Here is a 17471-nt window from a genome sequence, read left to right as displayed (position 1 = left end):
TGTGGATAGTACTCCAGCTGATGGCCCAAAGCTAGAACTCATGCTGTTTCTATTCTTGTGGGTTTTTTTTCTTTTGTTAAGCCCAAAGTTTTATTCACTAATTGTTAATATTTGTATCATTTGCTTTATTTTTCTCTTTATATGGATGGATACATTATTTTCGGAACCTCTTAAGGGTGGCAGATATCTAAATATTTTTGTACATGTCTCCAAAGACTATTCAGCTGCATAAGTACAAGACAATTATCACTTTCAGAAAATTTAATATAGATTCACATGCTTATTTAATATCCAAATCATTTCCAAATCTTCCCCCCAAAATTGCTTATGGTTTTGGTCCATTATCCAATCAAAAATCATGAATTGCATTTAATTGGTTATGTGTCTTTAGTTTTCTTCAATGTACAACACTTGTCCAAACTTTGTGTGTGTGTAGGTGGAAGGGCCCCTTTGATTATCTGAACAGTTTTTAAGAATCCAGACCATTACTCTTTTCAGAATGTCTGTAAGTTTGGGTTTGTCCAAATGCTTTTCAACAATTCAGTGCAGGTTGAACTTTTCAGGAAGAAATACCACTTTGGTTATGTGGTGCCCTTTTAAGTAGTCATTTCAGGGGACACAGAACGTCAGTTTTTCCTCCACTGATGATGTTAAATTTGATCTGTTGTTTAAGGTGGTGTTCATCAGGTTTTTCCATTATAAAAGAATCCTTCAAATTTGTAATTAATATGGAACAGACAGGGAGACATTTGATCTGTAAATATCCCAATCCTAAGCATTCTTTCTCTTAATAGCTAAAGTATCCACTAATGTTTACTGTTGGAATAAATTATTAATCTCTGGCTATGGAATTGTGATATTTCTATTTTTTTTCTTTTGCATTCATCCCTTGGCATTCTCTATGATAGGACTTTGTATCGCCCACCATACATGTTCTTAAAACCAGTAATTGTGTGGTGTATATGCATGTATCTACACATACTGGCTACTACAGGAATTTGAGGCCCCTGGCCCCTGTGGCCATAGATATTTATCAACATACACTCATGTGTTTTGTTTTAATCCATTCCTATTATTTTTCATTTTTATATTTAAGTTTCCCTAATTTGGCCAAGTAAGAACTTTTTAAAGCTGACTTTCGCATTCTTTTTAGTCTTTGAGCAAATTTTTATTTTTTATCCCAACAAGATGTTTCAGGTTTTCTTTGTTCTTTCTATGTAGAAGACCTAGAATTGGCCATTTGTCCAAACACCATATGTTTCTTTCAGTGGGAAATGGTATTAGAAATCAAGATCTGGGTACAAGGTGTACTCATTGCCAGGGGGTATCATTGCTCCTATGCCTTCAGTGGAAAAAACTAGAACATTTTTAGAATTACAAGTTTATACTATTATCTCTAATTCTGACCCAGTAGCATAGAATTCTTCCTCTTTTCCTTAAATTCCACATATGTATTTCCTTTCTCCCATGGTGAGAATTAATATTCTGTAAACATACTCACAACTCTGCTTCCCCATATCAGTACAGTTATTCATTTCTCAAATCTACAATACACAGATAAGTAGTTTCAGAATTGCTACACCAATACCACTTCCAACCAAAAAAAAAATCTCATAAAATAACTTTCAAGGTACTTTTGGTTGTTCTTTTCCTCTTTAAACTAAATCCCAACAAGGATATTTAGAGTAATGTGTTCAAAAGTTATCCAAGTAAGTTCTGTTTTACCTTTGCGTGGTTTTGCTCTTTGATATTAAAGTAGGAAAATTTGTATTTAAATCTAATTTTCACTTTCCTCCATCTTTATTTATTTATTTATTTTTATTACTTGAAGTATATAAACCATTAATTTAGAATCAAAGGCAAAGCTATACATACATTCAGAGAAGCTACAGTTCCTTTCCTTACACCTTCACCTTAATCCTACCCATCTCTCTTTCTTTTGCCAAAAATAACACACACACACACACACACACACTTACTTTATTATTCCCTATTTAGATTTTTAAGTCGTTAATTTTTTTAGAGCAATTTTAGGTTTACAGCAAAATTCAGAGGCAAATACAAGGATTTCCTGTAAAGTGCCTCACCCTACCCATGCACAGCACTACCCACTGACAATATCCCCACCAAACAGGTTCTTTTACTAAAGTTGCTAAACTCACATTGACACATCATTATTACCAAAGCCCATAGTATGTTGGGGTTCACTCTTGATTTTTTACATTTTTTGTGTGTTTGGACAGTGTATGACCCAATGCTATCATTATAATATCACAGAGTATTTTCACTATTCTAAAAATCCACCATACTCTCTTCCATCCCCGACCACAGGCAACCACTTTTTGTGTCTCCATAATTTTTCCTTTTCCAGAATGTCATATAGTTGGAACTATACAATAAGTACTTTTTTCAGAGTGGCTTCTGCTTTTAGTCATTTTCTATTGCTTCAACACTTGTTAATTGGTTAATTTACAGAAACAAAATGTCATTTTGGTTCATGATTTTGAAGTATGAGAAAGTCTTGGCAGATGTCTGCTCAGCTTTTGATGAGGACTTCATGCTGTATCAACTCATGGTGGAAACATCAAAGGGAAATTAGTGAGCACAGACAAGATGACATAGTGAAAGAGGAAATAAGAATGGCAAACAGGTGTGTGCAGAAGACGGCACATTTGTGCCTCCAACCACACCCTACCTGCCTTCAGTGACCACCCAGTTCATGCATTAAAGTGGATTCATGTCCCAATTAGGTTAAGGCTTTCAAAAGCAAATCATTTTACCTCTAAACTTTCTATATTGTCTCACATGTGAACTTTTGGGGAACAACTCATGTCTAAACCATAACAACTTGTTAGCTCATTTCTTCTTAGCATTCAACTATATTCACAATTTATTTATACATTCACCACTTCTTGGTTATTTTCAGGTATTGGCAATTATAAGTAAAGCTTCTATGAACATTTATTTTCAGGTTTTTATGTAGACATAAGTTTTTAACTCCTTTGGATTAATATAAAGAAGTTTCTGAGTTTGATTTTGTTTTCCATAAGACTAAAGTACTTCACTTAATATTTTGTACCTTGTTACGTTTTCCTTAAGGAGACATATCTTGGGAATCTGTCCAGGTCAGTTCATAAATACCATCCTCACTGACTTCTAAAAATGCATATCACTTTGCTGTGTGCCAGTGATGCTTTATGAATAAACATTTGATTCATTTCTGATATTTTTCTATAACAAATGATGCTTTAGTGAATAGCATTGTTCATCTAGGGGTTTGTTTGTCCACTTTTGGCATTGTCGAGAATCAATCTTTGGGGTAAATTCCTGGGAATGATATTGCCAAATTAAAATTTTTTCTAATTTATTTTCTCTTTGCTTGAATACTTTACTTTTGCTTTATTTTGAAAGCAAAATATGGCTTGTTTTGCCATATATGTATATATCTCCTAAAAAGGAAATAAGTGATAAAAGAACACTTTGCTTATACAAAATTGTCAAGGCTCAGGCAATAGGGAACTGTTTTAGTCAGCTTTTATATTACTGTGACCAAAAGATCTGACAAGAACAATTTGAGGAGGAAAAGTTAATTTTGACTCATAGTTTCAGAGATTCAGCCCAGAGATGGCCAAGGAAAGCTGTTCAGGAAATGAGAGCCAATAAGAAAACAGAGAGTTCTGTTCACCACAGACAAAATATGAACCCTAAAAGCATGTCTTCAGTGACCTACCTCCTCCAGCCACACCTTACTTGCCTATTGTTACCACCCAGTTAATCCACCAGTGGATTCTTCCACCAATCAGGTTAAAGTTCTCATAATCTAATCATTTAACCTCTGAACTTTCTTGCATTTTCTCAAGAGCTTTTGGGGGACATCTTATAGCTAAATAATAACAGAAGCTAAGCTTTAGCAAAATAATCTAGAAATTTAATTTTTTAGTTAACCTAAAATTTTACATTTGTCTGGCGCCCATTGCAAATGAGATTTTTCAGGATGAAGAGAAAGCAACCTGGTATTCTTATCTGGTGTTATGGTTTGGATGTGAAGTGTGTACCTACTCTGTGCCATAATAGACAGTCATGTTTATTACTTTCTGCAGAACCTCGTGTGATTTCCTCAACCTGAGATCAGCTTCCTCATCTGTAGTAAGGGAGCTGCTTGGAGCACTGACAACCTAGTCTAGGATAGCCTAGGACCAGCAGCACAAATGTCACCTGGGAACTTTTTAGAAAAGCATTTTCTCAGGCCCAAGCAGGGGTTAGCAGGAAGGGCTGGCAACTTGTGTTCTAACAAGCCTACCTGGGGGTTCTAAGATATGCCGGAGCCCAGAGAAGCAGTGGCATTTGGTTGAAAGTGTGGATTCTGCAGCTTGACTATGCTTTGTATCCCAGGCCTTCCCTACTTTTCAGCTTTCTCACCTGGTGTTATGGTTTGGATGTGAGGTGTCCCCCAAAAGCTCATGTGTGAGACAATGCAAGAAGATTCAGAGGAGAAATGATTGGGTTGTGAGAGTCTTAACCCAATCAGTGAATTAATCCCCTGATAGGGATTAACTGACTGGTAACTGAAATGGTGGGGTGTTGCTGGAGGAGGTGGGGAATTGGGGGCATGGCTTTGGGGTATATATTTGTATCTAGAAAGTGAAGATGGCTCTCTCTGCTTTCTGATCACCATGTGAGCTGCTTCCTTCCACCATACTCTTCTTCCATCATGATGTTCAGCCTCACCTTGACCCCAGAGAAATGGAGCCTGCTGTCTGTGGACTGAGACCTCTGAAACTAACCATAAGCCTCCAAATAAACTTTTCCTCCTCTACAATTGTGCTAGTGAGGTCTTTCAGTCACAGCAGTGAAAAAACTTACTAAAACACCTGGGTTATTTAATCTCTGGTTACTGAATCTGAGTTCACTCATCCATGAGATGGATTAATAATTGTACCTTCAATTTTGACATTGTTATGAACAGATAACACAGCAGTGCCTGGTACATACTGAGCATTGCAGTGAGTATTTTTTAGCTGTGAGTTAAACAGAATAAATAAAAATAGGGGTTACTGGGGGAAATCAGCTAATGTGTGTAAATTGTGCTTGGCCCCATTGTAAGTCCTCAACAGATGCTAACAATTATTATCATTAGGAGCAATAATGTCTTAATAACTTGTCCTAAAGTCCCAGAGTCACTAAAGGATAGCAGTAGAACTGGATGAGCTAGATCTGTTCCATGCCTCACCACAGGACACCCTGTTTCCCACATGATCACAGTTTCTGCTTTCAAAAGGCGATAAAAATAAGTGCACACTAAGCAGGTGGGCGTCATGGCAGAGAGAAACCTAGGAGCCCTGGGCAGTTACAAGCAGAGCTGCATGAAACTTAGAAGGAGGGATCAGGATGGGGGAAGCCATGGAGGGAGGAGGCTGATGGCCTGCTGGGTCAGGATTGAAAGGGACACACCATTTCAGCTGGAAACACTCAAAACATCATTATTTCGAAATTGCAGAGCAAATTCAATGGCTGGTATTGCTGTGCTAATGTGTTAATAATAATTCTGCAGTTAGAGACAAGCCTGGGCTGTTAGCATTCAAAGCCACTTAAATTTTAAAGAGTCATTTTATGGAAAGTTTTAATTAGCTCTGGATTGTAACTAACATTCTCTTTAAAACTGTTGTGGGCGTTTGATTAGGTCTGGGTTTCAGTGGATAGAAATGAGAGCTGGATTTTACTCATTGCTCTGCAATTGGGTCCAAAGCAGTTCATCTCTTTCCGGGCCTCGGCATGAGCTCTGTGTAGCCAGGAATTATGCTCATCATCGAATTCAGGCTCGTGTGTCCTCTTGTCCTTTGTGCAGAAAAAGAAGCGTAGCCGGATGCTCAAAGAGGAAGGTTGATCTGACCCTCAACTTTAGCCCCTGGCTCTCTCCTGCTGCAGCTTACACCACTGTTCCTAGAGCCCACATGCCCTTCCTAGCCTTCAGCTCAGCCTCCTGGTACAGCTGCATATTCCAGCTCCTTCAGAGCTCCCTTCAAAAATCCTACTTAGACTTGCAAGCCGGGCTGTTCACTACTCTTTTGCAGCATGGTGCAATAGTACCAACATCAACAGAATTCTGGTGGCCCTATGTTTGAAAACCAGCTTTGACACATATGTATATATGTTCTGTACCTTAGGTTCATCAATCTCTCAAGCTCCATTTTTTTCATGTATAAATGGATGTAAAATGCCAATCAGTGTCACTGTGAGGATTGGAGATAGCCCAGTGACTGGCACCTAATAAGGGTTAATATAGTAACTATTACAATCACTTCCAATCACACTAGCATTTGATTCTATTCTGCCCTTCTTGAGTTATTTTATGTCCTCTCTCCAACCCCTGAGGGCAAGGACCTGGCTGACTTCTCTAAAATCTCTTCCTACTTTCACACCTAGTTCTTTTTTTTTTTTTAAACTTTTCTAAGAACTGCAATTCTGTTTTTGAATTTCTATAGTCTCCAATTACTTTCTGTCTTAGTTGTTATTATTTCCTATCTTTCAAGTTATTAAATTAAATTAGTAATTATCACACCTAGTTCTTAACACAGTAATCAAATTTCCTTTTGACAGGCAGATCCCCTCCCGCACAGGACCCGAGCAACCTTGTTGATGGTGGAATTGGGGCCACTGCAAGTCACCAGCCTCAGGCTCAGAATGGAGGAGGATGAAATGCCTCCAAGGATCACAGCACTGAAGGAGAAAGGAAAACCATAAATCAAATTGGATATCTAGGACTTCCTGATCCATGCTGCCATGAAGAAAGGAAGCTCGGGTGCAAGGTGTGATTTGTGCAGGTCCTGCAGCTGCCCATTTTTTAAAGCTCACATGAATTCAAAGGATTCAGAGAGAGTAAAACAAGCCTCACCCACATCTACAACTAGGCAGCAGGGAGCAGGGAGCTCAGCAAAAGAGTGACTACATAGAATTGGACAACAGGGAAGATTGTGGCCTCAGGCAGCTTCTGATGGGGATCCTTTTTTTGCAGAACAGAAAGAAGGGAAAACCAAATGGAGCTAGTAAAAGATGGGTTGCACTAACACACACTTCTGGTAGGGGTATTCTAAGGAGCCTGCTGGGCTGTGTGTGTGTGTAGGGACTGTCCTTATGTTCCTCCCCCATGGTGAACCACCTAATACCTCATGACAATCTGCCTCTTTCTTGCCATATGGCTGTTCTAAATGTGGTCTTCATTTCTATTGGACTGGGAATTCCTTGGGACCTGAAGCTCTGATTTTGTATGTGTTGAATTCAGGGGTCTAGCTTGTGCTTGGGCCATAATATGGAAGTTATATGGACACAGGAAAAGAAATGAGCTTCCAAATTACCCAGACCTGAGTTTGAATTCAGACTATGGCATCTGCCTGCTTATTTGTATTGGACAAGTCAGTCATTTCTTTGCCTTAGTATCTCATCTTTAAGCAAAATAAGACTTATTTTTCAGCTGTGAGATTTCTTTGTTAAAGCACCTGTAGCATATTGCCCACTCATCGATGGTAGCTATTTGGTGCTCAGTCACATGGGTGGCTAGATAAGGTCTTAGCTTAGAAGATCCAGGGAATTGTTCAAGGGATGACTAGCTCCAAATGACTAAAACCCTTTTCCCCCCAGCTAATTTAGATCAGCCATGTTTAGCTAATGCAATCAGTTCTTAGTCACCAATGGATAAATTGTCCTCATCATAGGCTTAACCATGCAGCTAATACAGTTTTGAGATAGATTGATTAACAAAGCCCTAATTGAAGCCAAATAAATGAGATAAATCCACAAGTCTATAAGGCTAACTAGCAGTCCAGAAATGACCAGTGGCAAAATTGAGTTGCTAATTTATTTGGCAATATTTCAACAAATACTTATTCTACATCTACTTTGTGTATGGCAGGGATAGGACAGCATCCTTTGTTGAAGTTGAATGTTATGTGAATACATGCTCAGTTCTATTCATCTGAGTAGAGTATCATTGGGGAGGATGACCACTGTGGGCAGAACTAGAGCAAGAACTCCAAGACAAAGCAGGAATGTAGCCAAAGGTGAGAAGCCAATGCCAGGCAGCCCCCAGGAGTCAAAACTTCTCAAACCAAGAGATCCAGAGCTATTTGTCAGTCCACAGAAGTAGAAAAATCCAATAGGAAGGGTAGAATAGGGATCAAGCACCCGTGAGAAATGGAATGAGAGCAGGGAGGAGTGAACACACAGGCTTCTTTTATGGCCTGGCTGAGGAAAGGTGCATTTATGCATGCATGAATTAACACAGTTTTCAGGCACCAAATAGTCCACGAACTTGTTGAAATCAACGTCAAAGTTTCATTCTCCAGTTAAACATGAATGTTGACTTTATAGCCATAAATCTGCCTATCCTCCCCGATGAGCATATATAACTGTACAGACAAGAAAATGTGTGTGCATTTTCCTTGACTTTAATTGTCATCTCAGCGCTGAGCCCATGTTGTCTAAATTTACTGCATGCCACATTTTCTGAACAGGGCCATCTCACATACTTGCATAGCTTGCCAAAGTAGAATTTCTTGGCACTGGCTATGTGTCTTTTCCAATGTGAAGAAAAGCACTGTACAGCTTAGTAGAAGGATCAACTCAATGTTTACCACTTTATTTTATTTATTTATTTATTTATTTATTTTGGTACCAGGGATTGAACCCAGGGGCACTTAACCACGGAACCATGTCCCCATTTTTAATTTTTATTTATTTTTTTTTTGATACAGTGTCTTACTATGTTGCTTGGGGCATTTCTCATTTACTGAGGCTGACTTTGAACTTGTGATCCTCCTGCCTCAGCCTCTTGAGCCTCTGGGATTACAGGTGTGCACCACTGTTTCCAGTATCAGTATTTACTTTATTGTCCAATTTTAATCAGAGTTAGTGTTATTACCCTTTTCTCAGTAAAAAGTGTTTATCAATTTTTCACCCAAATTGTAACAACTCTGTCTCCTTTGGAAACAATGGATAAAAGAGAGAGGAGAATGTGATGGCTAATTTTATGTGTGAACTTCACTGGGCTAAGGGGTGCCCAGGTAGCTGGAAAATGTTATTTCTGGGTGTGTCTTCAGGAAGACGTTAGCATTTGAATGAGTAGACAGAGTGCAGAAGATGGCCCTCACCAAGGTGAGCAGGATCCCCAAACTCTTGAGAATAGAGAAAGGGCAAGTTTGTGCTCTGCTTGAGCTGTGCCATTCTTCTCAAGCCTTCAGATGTCAAGCCTGGTTCTCTGGCCTTCAGACTCAGACCACGTCCCACACCATTGGCTTCTCTGATTCTCAGACAAGGGTCTGAGAACCAGAACTCTTACTGGCACCTCAGACCAGAGGCCCAGCTAAATGGTGTGCCACAGACTGGATTCAATCACCCATCTGCATCAGAAACAGAGAAAACAGCATAAAGAGGAAAACGAATGTAATCATAGTTTGATCAAAGCTAGGAAGGCAGCTACCCTGCTTCTGACTTCCTTTAGTCCTATAGAAAGTTATAGTTTGTAGGAATGAAATCAGGAAATATAGGCATGTTGGTTAGCCAAGCTGGGCTAGCCACCGAAGTGATGCAATTCAGGTTTCATTGGCATGTGCAGGAGCCAGAGGCGGCTGCTTCTCAGTTTCCATTCTGAGCATGAGGAAGCTGAGATAGAGATATATAGGTTACCAGGAAATGAAAGAAAGAAAAACCAATTGGGGGTTTTTAATTCAAAGGGGCCCTTTTACAGAGCTACATTGCTGGTTTTCCTGGGCCTCAGGCTTGCAGACAGCAGATCATAGGATTTCTTAACCTCCATAATCCTGTAAGCCAGTCCTTCATAATAAATATCTTTGTATATGTTGATATCAATCTTATTGATTGTTTTGTGAAGAAGCCTGTCTAACACAGGGCCAGGGACCCTGTATCTCTCCTGGAAGGATTTAAATAGGCATTGACCACCTCTCTCCACCTCTCTGCAAACATTGCTCAGGTGAGGAGTTTAAACAGTCTTGCGTTTGTTCCGTTTTTGTGTTAGCAGGTGATGCACTCCAGTTTCAGCCTTTGGTTAGATCTGCTTCACGTGTTGGCTCACAGAGCTTACTTTGCTTGCCTAATATTTTTACATCTCAGGTGTTCAGTTCTGCCTCAGAGGATGTCTGCCATTTAACGGAAATAGTGTGTCGTGTGATACCAAATTGCCCTCCGTCTTTGGTTCTGCAAACTAAAGCTTCAGAAAAGCTGTCAGTTTAGGGAGGTCCCAGTAACAGTCCCAAGGGAAGTGAAAGTATTTTCCAGCAGTATGTCTCAGAATCCAGCTGGCTCCTGAATACAACCTAAATTATGTTTGATTTGGATATACTTAGTTGGGAATTTTGATGATCGGGAATTACATCCCAATATTGATTTGCAGCATTCGAGGACCTGGTGGGACCCAAGGAAAAGGTTTAGAGAGGGCGTTGTGCCCTCTAATTCTTTATACTCTTTTTGAGCCTCTATCTCCTTAAGTAAATGAGAAATAATTTCACTTCTTGAGTCCCATTTTAGAAATGCCACCTGAAAAAAGAAAGATCAGTTTTCCTAACTAATGTTTACATCTGAACCAAAGTGAAAGTCATGGGGGAAAATGGTCATTAATTTTCAGGGAAATCAGTGTCTTCTTCTCCTGGCTTCAGTTCTGAAGGTTACACCAGCCTCAGCAGAGGCTGCCTTAGGGGTACATTTGTATGTTCCCATCACAGATGCTAGGTATCAGCCATGGAGCCATTAATGCCACCAATTTGCTATTCTGAAATTAGAGTGAATGTGCTCTTAAGTCATCTGTCACGGGGAGTTGGAAGAAAAACCTGCAGCAGGACATTTTCCTAGAGGTCTATCAAGTGCATGGGTATTTGGAATCCTCTCACGTTCGCCTTAGCCCTTTTGCTTTGAGTTAGAAGGCAATTCCTTTGACAAAGAATTTGTTGATTTCTTTTGTTAGCTAATTATTTAAGTTGGTCCCCTGATTGTTCCCTCTCAGCTGCTGTAAACCACTATAGAATCCCGTTTCTCAGCTCCTCTACTTCTAATCTAAATTCTCAAAATGTATTTTTAGAACAAGTATGCTTAGAAGTAGGTTTTTGACATTTTCAAATATTAGAATTGGGAGAATTTTTTTTTCCTATATCAAATGCACAATGGCAGAATGTACTCTTAATTTCAAGACAACTCATTAAAAACTTCCATCTTGATACATAATTATTAAGAGTCAAAGTGGTCATGATTAGTCAAGCCTCACAATTAAAATCTTATTTGATGAACTTTTGAAATAAAATGCCATTATCATCTAAAACCTCAATCATCTATGATAATGAGGCTCTCAATTAATTCTTTTGTTCTTCACAAAAAGATTAATAATGCTAGTTCATAATTTTTTTAAAGTATCAACATCTGCAACAGGCATGCCATATAAACCATATGTAACTAATCTCTTCCAAGGGGAGCAAGAAATAGATTTAGGCATATGTTTCATGGATAGCTAATATTTTCCTACAATAACTGCTCATGTTAATTATCTTCCTTGAATTGATTATGTTTGCAATAAATTATCATCTTTATGATTATTACTAGTTTCAGGCAAGTATTCACAAAATAAATAGTGGTTGGTCTAAATGACCTGCACAGAGTTAGTGTTTCAGATAAGTGCCACATTGAGTGGATAATTGCTGTGATCTGATCCTCACTCTTCTATTAGCTTCTTCTGGTCCAGCTGCTATTTTGGAAATCTTGAACACCAAAGCTGAATTCTATGATTATTAAAACTTGTGAACATACTTTATATACAGTGTTAACAAAAAATTGTGCTCTATGTAGGTAATAATGAGTGGAATGCATTCCACTGTTGTCATGTATTTTAAAAAAAAAAGACAAAAAGGGTAGTGATAGGGTTTTCTAATTTGTGATTAGAATAAAATTTGCTAAATTTTTTACACTTAAATTTTGTTTTGGGGTAAATAATCTTTATTATGATTGAAGAACTTCTTTCTACTTTTGCTTTTCTTAAGCTCTTTGTACGAATGCCTGTTGAATTTTACCATGTGTCTTTCAGGCACTATTGATTGATTGCCTAATTTTGTCCCTTAATTCATGTGTGGGATGATTGGACACATTTCCTTCTATTAAGCCACTCTTACTTTTCTTTGCATGTGTTTTCATGATTGTTTTGTAAATTCCTAGAGAAATGTTTACCAAAATGTGTCAAATGTTAGTAGATATAATTTAATAAAAGGACATTATTCTACATAAACCTAAGGACTGTTGAGTAAGTCCTTAGGTTTATGTAGAATATTGTCCTACATAATTGTGACCATGGTGGTGGTCAAGGTAGTATGATTCATCGTGGAAGCAAAGGACTGACTGACACTTCATTTGCTTACATGATTAAAACGCTGTACCTGAGGCAATATTTGGTCATCTCTGTCTATAAATTCTACTAACACTGACAATCCTTATGATCGAGAATATTTTCTTTATAGTTTAAATTTGTTATTATAATTTATCTTCTATTCTAAAAATAAGCACTAGGTGTTCAAGTTTTATTGATTGTTAATAGACATTAAAAGAGAGAGAAAAACTATTTATGGAGAAGATTCACAAAGCTAACTGTACATATGGATTACCTATTGCAGGAAGGTCTCTGCAGGAGGCTTCCTATCAGATCACTCAGCAGATTACAATTCATAAAGTAATCAAGTTCAAGTAGGGTATAAGCTAAACATCTGAATCTACCCTCAGCAAAATTAACCTAGGATCCAGATATTTCTTTAGGTCTTACTTTCTACCCCTAAAATACCACACTGGCCCAACATTCAACAAAGATGTGCAGCGTTCAGTGGGCCAGACCCTGCATCTATTTCCCTGAGCAGTCTGCTGTGGGATATCAAATAGATAATCACAAAACAAGTTATGGTTAGGGTGGACATGGAACTGACTTGACACAGAGAGGTGCGCCTAGACCAGAGGGAGTTATGGAAGACAGGCTGGAAACAGTGACATCTGGGTGGAATTTTGAGTGATGCACAGGAATTAAGAGAAAGCAGTGTGCCTTCTGAGGGTTGGGGAGGAAAACAGAGAGTTTGTTCTGGGTTCTAACAATGGGAATTCTATGCCAAAGGCCAAGAGGGCTTAGCACATTTAAAGAACAGAAGTAGCTAGGCCTATAGAAGTACAAAGTTTGCATTTTATGTGTAAGGTAAAGGAGAGCCATTGCAGAATATTAGGAGTGGAATGATGTTATCAAATGTGCATTTTAGAAAACACATTCTGACTACAATGTGGACTATGGACTGAAGGAGCGGAGGGGAGACCTATAAACATGCTAGAAGCATATTCTTAGAATAAGAATGGAGCCCACTCTGATACCTCTTACTTTGCTGTGTTCCCTGCAAGGAAACAACCACTTTGGGAACCAAGTCAACAATTCAAGGTTGTTTTCAGTTATTCTGAGCAACAACATAATCTGCTTCAAAAGAGAAAAATGCTATTTGCCATAGTTGAAAAGTACTCAATTGGTAGTTCTCTGGGAGAAACTACTCAGTTTGCTAAAATTTAAATACCCACAGAGTAAAAACAAAGACAGCTAATAAGAAACGTGTCGTCGAAATTGAACAGAAACTAGAGAAGTCCCATTTCTTGTTCTTTTTATCTTTTCAAAAGCTTGGCTCTGCAGCAATTTACCAGCACTATCATTCATCCTTTGTATCATTAGCATTTGGGAAGATGCCTGAAACTGTCACCATGAGACAAGCAACATGTAGAAACTAAAAATGCAGTTTGAGAAAATTAGAAAATAAAACTCTTAAGGAAGAGGATTGAATGTTTCATTAAACATAAAGATGCTGCTAAAAAAATCCTTTCTGACTTCAAGAGTTATAGGCTACAGAAATGTTATCATCAATTACATCTTTTTTGCATGCTCTGTGGTGCAAAACCAATTACCCTGACAGTCCCCGTCCTTGAAACACCGAGACCACTGGTGTGGGCAGACCCAGCAAGAGCCAATTTTGATATAAACATATATTAAAGCAGGCATCATTTTTTAAAAAATTATTTATTCATTCACTCATTTATGCATTTAATCATTCATGCACTTACACACCATGCAAGGCAGGAGGTCTGGGGGAGAAGCCAGGAGAGCATGATATAGGTCATGCCTATAAGTAGGCTTAGTTGTTGTCTACTAGGAGCTATATCAGGGGCTTAACTGGGGTGGGTGGTGGGAGTGGAAAGTAGTAAGTACCTACAGAGACTGTTTCTATAATGCTAAGTGAAGTTAGCCAACCCCCCAAAAAACAAATGCTGTATGTTTTCTTTGATATAAGGAGGTTGATTCATAGTGGGGATAGGAAGGGGGAGCATGGGAGGAATAGACAAACTCTAGATAGGGCAGAGGTGTGGGAGGGGAAGGGAAGGAGCATGGGGTTATTAATGATGGTGGAATGGGATGATCATTATTATCCAAAGTACAGGTATGAAGACATGAATTGGTGTGAATATACTGTATATACAACCAGAGATATGAAAAATTGTGTTCCATGTAATAAGAATTATAATGCATTCCACTATCATATATAAATAAAATTTTAAAAATAGTGAGTGAGGAAGATGGCAGGAGATGTTGGGGAACAGTGAAGAGATAGAGGAACAAAATAATAGCATTTAACATTTTACCAGACCAGGCAAGTGTTAGTAGTGTGTGTGTGTGTGTGTGTGTGTGTGTGCGTGCACACTTGTGTTAGAGATTACCATTACTCATTTTAACATGAGGGAACTAAATTTTCGAAAGATTCAATAGTTCAATAGTTTCCTCATCCTGGGACCTTGTATAGAGCTAAGCCACAGTGATCACTACTCTGGTACTTTTTGAACTTCTAAGCACTTATTTTACTTCTGATGTACTCTAGAATTGAGATATCTGGGAAAGAAGACATATGAGTTTCAGAATTTTGCAGGCTTCGTAAGGTAAAGGAACCATTATCACATAATGTGTTTAACTTTGAGAATTCCACATATGCTCTTCAAGTAATGAGACAGCGGGCAGGAAGTGTGGAGTTGACGGGGTATAGAGTCCCCTCTGGTAAGGGACCAGGATGATCAATTCAGGTAACGAGCATTCTGAAATTCCAGAATTGAGATGTTAAGATGCCAAGGAAGTTTTCTTGGAGGAAATGGGACATATGTTGGGCCTTTGAAAGTAGGGCATGAGCCAAATAAAAGAACAAGGAAATTCTAGGAAGGGAAGAGAACAAATCCTGCATCCACTGGAGACTAATATTGTTTCTAGTTAAGACAAGAAAGCCATAGGGAAATCAAGAAGTAACACAATGAAGGGGCCACAGACCAGAGGCAGTCTGCGCCACGTGGATTGGGGAGATGTGATCTAGAGAAGCAGTGGATGGTGGACAAGGAAAGACTGATCCCTTGGTCTCCCCTTGCCTGCCCCTATCCTTGAATAGACACAGTGGACATTTTCTTAGTTTCAACAAATGCAGCTTTACCCCTCCTTCTTGCCCCACCCCAGCTTCCAATAAGAATGCCTACCTAAGCATCCCTTGAAGCTGCTACTTCAAAGAAGGGTGAGTTAAAAGGAAGAAGGCAGAAGAAACTAGAGTGTATCTTTCATTGGCTGTCACTGTCTCTTCCTCCATGGTAGATTTATTTACCTGGTTTATAGCTTTACTTCTGTCACTGGTTGAACATACCAAAAAAAAAAAAAAAAAAAAGATACTCAATGTCAGAGAGCTCTGTCCGAACATGGTATATTCCAGGAAAGGTTAGGGCACTGGGAGGAAAAGTCAACTGTTGAAGTTAGATCACAGGAATTGGAGACTATGGATGTTTTATGGCCATTGGGCTGAGATACAGGAATAAAGTGTGGAGTTTTTGTTTTGTTTTGTGTTTGTTTGTTTGTTTGTTTTAAGAGATTGGAGTAGCAAAGAATTACTTTTTTCTTTTTATTTATTTATTATTTCTTATATACATGACAATAGTGGAATTCATTACATTCATAATTATCCATTCACAGCACAATTTTTCCTAAATCTGTATATAAGTATGTTCAAACCAAATTATGCCATTATACATGAGCTCTCTTATTTTTTTTGCATTACAATTTTTAATACACCTTTATAGCACAATTTATCATATCTCTGTTTGTATATAAGGTATGTTGACACCAAATTCACATCTTCATACATGTATTTTGTATAATGATGACCATCTCCTTCCACCATCCTTGCTATTCCCTTTCTCCCTCCCTTTCCCTTCCACCCCTATTCCCTATCTAGAGGTAATCTTCCTCCCGTGCTCTCCCTCCCTACCCCACTTTGAGTCACCCTCCTTATATCAGAGAAAACATTCGGTATTTGTTTTTTGGGGATTGGTTAACTTCACTTACCATAATCTTCTCTAATGCCATCCATTTCCCTGCAAATGCCATGATCTTTTTTTTTAGTGCTGAGTAATATTCCATTGTGTATAAATGCCACATTTTTTTATCCATTCATCCACTGAAGGACATCTAGGTTGGCTCCACAGTTTAGCTATTGTGAATTGTGCTGCTATAAACATTAATGTGGCTGTGTCCCTGTTCATCACCTTCTTTATAGGAAAGCAGGTTGAAGGCAGTGTTGTATGGATATGTCCTATAAAAATCAGAAATACAGTAGAAGAAAGAGAGATGGCTTATTCTGTTTTCTGTTACTGTAACAGAATACCTGAGACTTGATAATTATAAGGAAAAGAGGTTTGTTTGGGCTCACAGTTATGAAGGCCATGAAGTCAAAGAGCATGGTGACAGCATCTGATGTCTTCTGTTGAGGGCTTCATGCCATCAACTCCTGGTGAAAAGTGAAAGGGCAAGCAGAGGCATTAGGAAGAAAGAGAAGATGAGGGGTGGACTTGCTTTATAAAAAAATAGCTTTTCTGGTAATGAATCTAGCCCTGAGAGGGTGAGAACTCCTACGGAAAGGCATTAATCCATTCCTGAAGATTCTTTCCTGTGACCCAAACACCTCCTGCCAGACTCCACCCCCAACACTGCCACACTGAGGCCCAGACATCAACCTGAATTTTGGCAGGGACAAACCATAGCAAGAGAAGAGAAGGGCTTTCTACTCCTCCACCTACATTTTGACTCTGACACTTGGCATGGCTGCCATTGGCAGATGACCAATAAATACAGTGAATTCTTAGAGCTCACTTCTGTCCATAATGGTGTTAATTCAGTTGAAATGGCCCTAGTATTCACAGGTAGAGTGAACTGTTGTGGTAGAAGACCCATGGACACCTACAATCTAGAGAAATAAAATACATTCAAAAGAAGGATGTACACAGCTTCAGAGGGGCCTTTGGAAAGACCTTGGGGAAGCAAGAAATTGCTTCAATCCTTCATCTCAATTTTGGGTTGGTAAAGAGACTAACCTGGTTTGGGGTGGGTTTTCTTT

This window comes from Urocitellus parryii, chromosome 1 (genome assembly GCF_045843805.1).
Source record: "Urocitellus parryii isolate mUroPar1 chromosome 1, mUroPar1.hap1, whole genome shotgun sequence".
NCBI lineage: Eukaryota > Metazoa > Chordata > Mammalia > Rodentia > Sciuridae > Urocitellus > Urocitellus parryii.
Note: the sequence above shows the minus strand (reverse complement) of the source record.